The 7,101-nt window shown below is 34.2% G+C and overlaps 1 pseudogene across 1 annotated transcript; it reads left to right on the top strand.

Annotated features, from left to right (window-relative positions):
• Nucleotides 1-2,036: 2,036 nt before the first annotated feature.
• LOC149171501 (uncharacterized) lies at nt 2,037-3,573 on the top strand (annotated as a pseudogene). Its single transcript, XR_016259558.1, has 5 exons — nt 2,037-2,290; nt 2,420-2,685; nt 2,793-3,008; nt 3,208-3,316; nt 3,491-3,573. The product of XR_016259558.1 is annotated as an uncharacterized LOC149171501 (transcript).
• Nucleotides 3,574-7,101: the final 3,528 nt, after the last annotated feature.

Raw genomic sequence — 7,101 nt, 5'->3', positions numbered from 1 at the left:
CATAATGTTATTAGTGCGTTAGATTTATTAATCAGAGGATTTATATTCGTAGGGTTTCATATTATTTCTTTAAGTTTTTTTTTTATTCCCTTGGAGTTATAATCCCTTGAGTTACAATGATAATATTATTTTAAATAAAATCATTATTATTATTATTATATTATTTTTATATTTATTAATATTAATATTATTAATATAGATATTGATATTATTAAATCTATATCTAGTAACAAATATAAGAGTATATTAACCACATTTTAAATTATAGTTATGACTGTGATTCATATAAACTTATTTGCATTTATAAAACACATTTATTAATATAATTAGGCCGATAGGCCTTCTTTTGAATCAGTTTAGTAGTCTACACTTTGATTCTCTGATTGACATCTGGCATCAATCTGGCATATGGTCTGATTGACATCTGGCATCTGGTCTTGGTCTGGCATATGGTCTTGGTATGATTGACATCTGTTCTCTGACATCTGGCTAAATATCTCGGACTATTTCTCCCTCACCAAAACTGCTTTCCAATTTCTGCTCTTCCATGATGACCTGCTTTCCACTTTCTGCTCTTCCACGACCTGCTGCCATAACAATGGCAGCGGTTTCTGCTGTGCATGACCTGCCTTGCTGCCATAATAATGAATTTAGCTCTCGGTTGTTCAGTGTTCATTCACTATTCTGCTATACCTGTTCTATTTTGCTATACCGTACTTATAGCTCGGTTGTTCTGTTCGGAAGTTGTTCCTTCAGCGATCAGAGTTCATTGGTTGTTCTGTTTCCACTCGCTTTTCCAATTTCAACCAAGTTTTGAAGTCGTGGCTCCAATAGCTGTCAAATTCTTGTCAATATCCAGCCAGGAAAGTTCATTTTGTTTTCATTTTCACTCAAAGTATTAAGAAAAGCATACCCCGACACCACAAAAGGTAGTCTTTCTTTGGCTTGACATATTTTCAACCTTACTGGTGAACTAACTCCAAGTTGAAAGGAAATATTGTTTACTATCCATGCGTGTTTTACCAGTAGGGGTCATTGTTGTAATTTGACCTGTTTATAGATTAGTACGCTTATAGGATTGATATCGTACAAATTGAATCAATAGTTATTTAACTTTGTAATTCTAGATGTTTTGGGTTTGTGATGTAAATCTTCTTTGGTATTTCCCAATAAGTTATTAAGTGGTTGGTTGATATCTCGGTTCATCTATTGACAAGGCATTCACAAAATAGAGATACTCTACAGAATTGGACGTTATTGGCTTACTCATTATGATAATACTAACCCGGCACTTTCCTCCGCCTAATGGTTTCTCTTTTCATTGTAACGTAGCTGGAGATTGGTTACAAGGACCCTACATTTACTATCTTTACAGCATGTATGGTTTCGACAAAGGAGATATTGGAAGACTCTTCATTGTAGGCTTCGGGTCATCTATGTTATTTGGCATGATTGTGGGATATTTAGCTGATAAACAGTAAGATATTAACACTCCATATGGTTTGTAGCTATGCACTTGTATTGTGGCAATTACTGAGAAAAAAAATAACTAATAAAATAGATCTATTCTAATATGTTGTTCTATCTACAAGGGTCGGAAGAGGGCTTGTATAACATACTGCATAACGTATATATTGAGTTGTATTACAAAGAATTCTCCTGAGTATAAAATATTGATGATTGGCCGTATTCTTGGAGGCATTGCCACATCTCTTCTGTTTTCAACTTTTGAATCATGGCTTGTTGCTGAACATTTCAAGGTAATGAATATATCCATCTTGCACAGAAAGTTGGGGTATTTTCTGCATGTTTACATCATGTGCATGCAGCAATACTGGAAGACCTGGTGTATTTAGAATTATTTTGCGTAGCATGTAGTTTCTCTCTCTCATTAATGTGTTGTTGGAGTTGTCCTGAAATCTAAAGACAATTTTTACCTTTTGTAGAAAGAAATATAAGAAAAATTAGCAAGGCATATGCGATATTCTGGTCACTTGAGGTTTTTTTTGTTTCTTGCAGAGGAGTTTTGATCCACGATGGTTATCATTCACCTTTTGAAAGGCAATATTGCTTGGCAATGGTCTTGTAGCCATTCTCTCTGGGTTGTTTGCCAATACCCTTGTTGACACTCTAGGCTTTGGTCTAGTTTCTCCATTTGATGCTGCAGCATGCTTCTTAGCTATAGGGATGGCCATTATCTTCTCCACCTGGACAGAGAACTATGGAGATCCTTCAGAGAATAAGGATCTACTTACTCAGTTCAAGGGTGCTGCCACAACTATTGCTTCAGGTAAGTGTTTAAACTCTGTCATCTCCAAATATCTTGCCTTCTTTGAACTATACGTCAGATAGACAGATGATGGTAGAGCTTTTCCTTATGTTTAGTCTTGACAACTATGTTGCTCATTTTGACGAGTAGATGAGAAGATTGCATTGTTGGGAGCTATACAGTCCTTATTTGAAGGTTCAATGTACACATTTGTATTTCTTTGGACACCTGCTCTGAGCCCAAATGAACAGGATATTCCTCATGGGTTCATATTTGAAACATTTATGTTGTCTTCAATGCTGGGAAGTTCCCTTGCCTCTAGACTCCTCGCCTGTGAAGTAGTCAAGGCAGAGAGCTACATGCAAATTGTATTCCTTGTTGCTACAGGATCCTTCCTCCTTCCTCTCGTAACTATTGTATGTCTTAGCTTTACTACTCCTTTGTGTCTTCTGATAGAATTTATTTATACGAAACTTCAACATACTATGGATCTAACGACATTTTGTGTGCTTGCTATGAGCAGTTCGTTTTAGAGCGCAGCACAGAAAAAGGTGGAAGCATTACACCAAGAGGGTGTCTCCAACTTCTTGGTTTCTATGTGTTTGAGGCCTGTGTGGGAATTTTCTGGCACTTGATTATGAAAATGTGATCACAATACACTCCTGAGGAGTCTAGGAGCACAATTATGAACTTCTTCCAGATACCTTTGAACATATTTTTCTGTGTTGTGATTTACAATGTAAGGCCACAAGACCTTCTAATCTCATTCTATAATACAGATGTCATGAGCAAGAGCATTGTATTGTATTTAAATGAGGATTAACAAGTCTTATTAACTAAGGAACTTTTTGTTTTGGAATGCTTTATGGAATTTTTTGGAAACCATTTAAAAGTTTTGAAATCACTCAAACTTTTCTTTCTTTTCTTCTTTATGAAAGGTCAATGCCTTCCCAATCACAGTCATGTTTGGTATGTGTGCCATCTTCCTCTTCATGCCATCAGTTCTCCAAAGGCAGCTCATGGTTGTTACAGAGAGTCACAAGACAAGTAAGTCTTACAAGCTTATTTCAAGTAACAGATTTTGAGTTGAGTCACAAGTCAAGTAAGATGCACACACTTCTTTGTCATGTAACTGATGTTAGGTCTTTGGAAAGTGTTGGCCTTTTATTTTTCTATGATTTTGGGCTTCTTTCTATGTTTCTTATCAACGTGTTCATACAGTTCCCTTCTTATTTGCAAAATCTCTAGATACTTGGGGTGTAACCAAGGAGTGGGATACAAAGGCAGAGTCCCTCAATCTCTGAAATGAAGAAGTTTTGGAGAAAGTAACTTGAAATATTTGCACAGGTTGTGAAAAGAGTCATCGACAATTTCCTTGCAAAAATTGTATTCTTGGGCTGGCCCATGAACTGTTTATGCTAAATCGTTTTGTCACATAAAATAATAGGTAGTTTTATTCATCTATTGGAGAAGGTAAATAACTTATTCATTGTAGAACTTCAAATGGAGATATTAATGTTTTTTGTCTAACCGATTAAGATCCCTCGGTAGACAATTATTATAAGGTGTAATTTTGTTGTGGAATTTTATTTTTCAACAGTCCTGAACCCTAGCTGGTCAGAGGACAAGTGGTATACTAACTAGGCTTTATTTCAACCAATTGTTATCTAGGTAAGGTAGATTAATTGTACGCTCCATTTTGCTCAGTAGTTTGATGTAGAGCCAAGAGCTCTGTTTGTAACTCCGACGATTTATTAATTAACTCACCATGGTCCACTAGGTGTGTGAAATGTTTTGTTAGTGTATTGCACATTTGAATTACTAGTTTATTTTTAGTACTTGGCTTTTGTTATTTCTTGCACTTTTAAATATTGGGGACTGATAAATGCTAGCAAGATTAGAATAGCAAATGTTGGCTGGAGTTTTAGGCTTGACTTTCATGCAAATTAGCAATATTTTGTGGAGGAATTCCATGTTCCATGCTTAATGACATAAATGAGACACTTTCTTGGAACTTTTGAACTTGGAAGTTTCATCAATCTAGTGGAAAATAGTCAACACCATTGGTTCTCTTACCTATGAATTAGCTAAGTATGTGGCTAAGATTCTGAAACCTCTAGTTGGTAATGCAGACTCTTTATAAAATGAAAAGGATGTTGATTCTATCATGTGACGTTATACCTCAAATCTATGGATTACCAAAAATAAATAAGAAAGGGGTCCCTCTTAGACCAATAGTCAACAACATTCATTCTCCTAGCTATGAATTAGCTAAGTATGTGGCTAAGATTATGAAACCTGTAGTTGGTAACACAAACTTTTTTATAAAATGAAAAGAAGCTAATTCCATCCTGTGAGGTTATACCTTGAATCTATGGATTACCAAAAATCCATAAGGATGGGGTCCCTCTTAGACCAATAATCAACACCATTGGTTCTCCTACCTACAAATTAGCTAAGTATGTGGCTAAGATTCTGAAATCTCTAGTTGGCAACACAGACTCTTTTATAAAATGATTCCATCCTGTGAGGTTATACCTTGAATCTATGGATTACCAAAAATCCATAAGGAGGGGTCCCTCTTAGACCAATATTCAACACCATTAGTTCTCCTACCTATGAATTAGCTAAGTATGTGGCTAATATTCTGAAACCTCTAGTTGGCAACATAGACTCTTTTATAAAATGAAAAAGAAGATGATTCCATCCTGTGAGGTTATACCTCGAATCTATGGATTACCAAAAATCCATAAGGAGGCGGTCCCTCTTAGACCAATAGTCAACACCATTGGTTCTCCTACTTATGAATTAGCTAAGTATGTGGCTAAGATTCTGAAACCTCTAGTTGGAAACACAGACTCTTTTATAAAATGAAAAAGAAGTTGATTCCATCCTGTAGGGTTATACCTCGAATCTATGGATTACCAAAAATCCATAAGGAGGGGGTCCCTCTTAGACCAATATTCAACACCATTGGTTCTCCTACCTATGAATTAGCTAAGTATGTGGCAAAGATTCTGAAACCTCTAGTTGGTAACACAGACTCTTTTCTAAAAGACCCAAATGATTTTGTAAAACTCATTGAGAATGAAAGGGTGGATAAGGATGATATTTTGGTTAGTTTTGACGTGGTTTCTTTGTTTACAAAGATCCCTCTAGACGAAATTGTTCATTTTATAAAGATAGCCATAGATCCTGAAACAACGAAACTTGCAGAAATTTGTTTACGGTCCACCTTTTTCAGTTTTCAAGACCACTATTATGAACAAATATCAGGAGTCGCCATGGGATCCCCACTCTCACCTATTGTCACCAACTTATACATGGAGTACTTTGAAAGAAAAGCCCTTGACTCATACCCTTTGAAACCAACTTGGTGTAAAATATTTGTTGATGACACCAACTTAAAATGGACTCATGGCAAGGCTGAGCTCGAGAAGTTTTTCAATCATCTTAACTCTATTTCTTCTTAAATCAAGTTTACTATGGAGCTTGAAGAAAACGGAAAAATCCCCTTTCTAGATGTCTTGGTCAGTAGAAAAGAGGATGGTACTTTGGGACTGCAGGTCTATAGGAAGAAAAAACATACGGATAGCTATCTACATGCTGACTCATACCGTCATCCATCACAAAAATTTGGTGTCTTAAACACTCTGGCTATTAGGGCTCTCAGAATTTCTCACCTTGATCACCTAAATGAAGAAATTAAACACTTAACCTCTGTTTTCAAAAACATAGGATACGAGTTTAGTATTAAAAAAGCTATAAAAAGAGATCAGGATAAGGTCCTCTCTAGAAATCCTGGGGAAAACAGAAAATAAAATTGTGGGAAAGTTTACCTCCCATTCATTCAGGGGATTACGAATAAGATTGCAAAAATTCTAAAAAAGAGGGACATAAACACTTAGTTTACAACATGTAGAACAATTAGGCAAATGATGAGATCAATCAAGGATAACATAGATTATCAACAACTCAAGGGTGTGTACAAGATTTATTGCTCATGTGGCAAGAGTTATATCGGGGAAACAAGACAATCTCTGAAAATAAGACCTAAAGAGCATGGAGTTGATATTAAGAATGGGAGATCCCGTACATAAGCCCTTGCGGAACACTCATCCAAAACCAAAGATCATGTATGTTTAGAAGACGCCAAAATCATTGCAAGAGAGGATCATTATCAAAAGAGGAAAATTAGAGAGGCCATAGAAATCATGAAATTACCTCAGAACCTAAACAGGGACAATGGGAGGGAGATTAGTGGAAATTGGCTTCCCCTGATTAAACAAATATCCCTCCAAATCATTTGTAGCTTAGTATCACTAGGTTCCCCCCAAAATAAAATAAAATAAAATAATTAATTAATTAATAATAACCAATATAACAAAATAAAATTTATTCTAATCACTATAGATTATAGTAACATTAGTTTTATAAATAATTTATATAAAAATAATTATAATTAAAATAATTAAAATAAAATAAATAATTAAAACAAAAGTAAATTGAAACTGAAATAAATAAAATAATAATAAAAACTAAATTAATATATATAAACCTAATTAATTAATTAATTAAATTAATCAATTAAGTTAATTAATTAATTAATTAGCTAAATCAATTGAATAGTTTACTTATCTCATTATTATCTATTATGAATTAATTATTAATTTATTTAAAATAATTATAATTAGAATAATTAAATTAAAATAAATAATTAAAACAAAAATAAATTAAAATTGAAATAAATAAAATAATAATAAAAATTAAATTAACATATGTAGGTTAAGTCAGCTTTCACTATTTAGGATTAATTAGGTTTATCTATACAC

This window comes from Pinus tabuliformis, chromosome 4_2 (assembly GCF_031772625.1).
Source record: "Pinus tabuliformis cultivar Carrire ecotype Pingquan chromosome 4_2, CPIR1, whole genome shotgun sequence".
Lineage (NCBI taxonomy): Eukaryota > Viridiplantae > Streptophyta > Pinopsida > Pinales > Pinaceae > Pinus > Pinus tabuliformis.
This window is presented reverse-complemented; position numbering and strand designations above follow the sequence as displayed.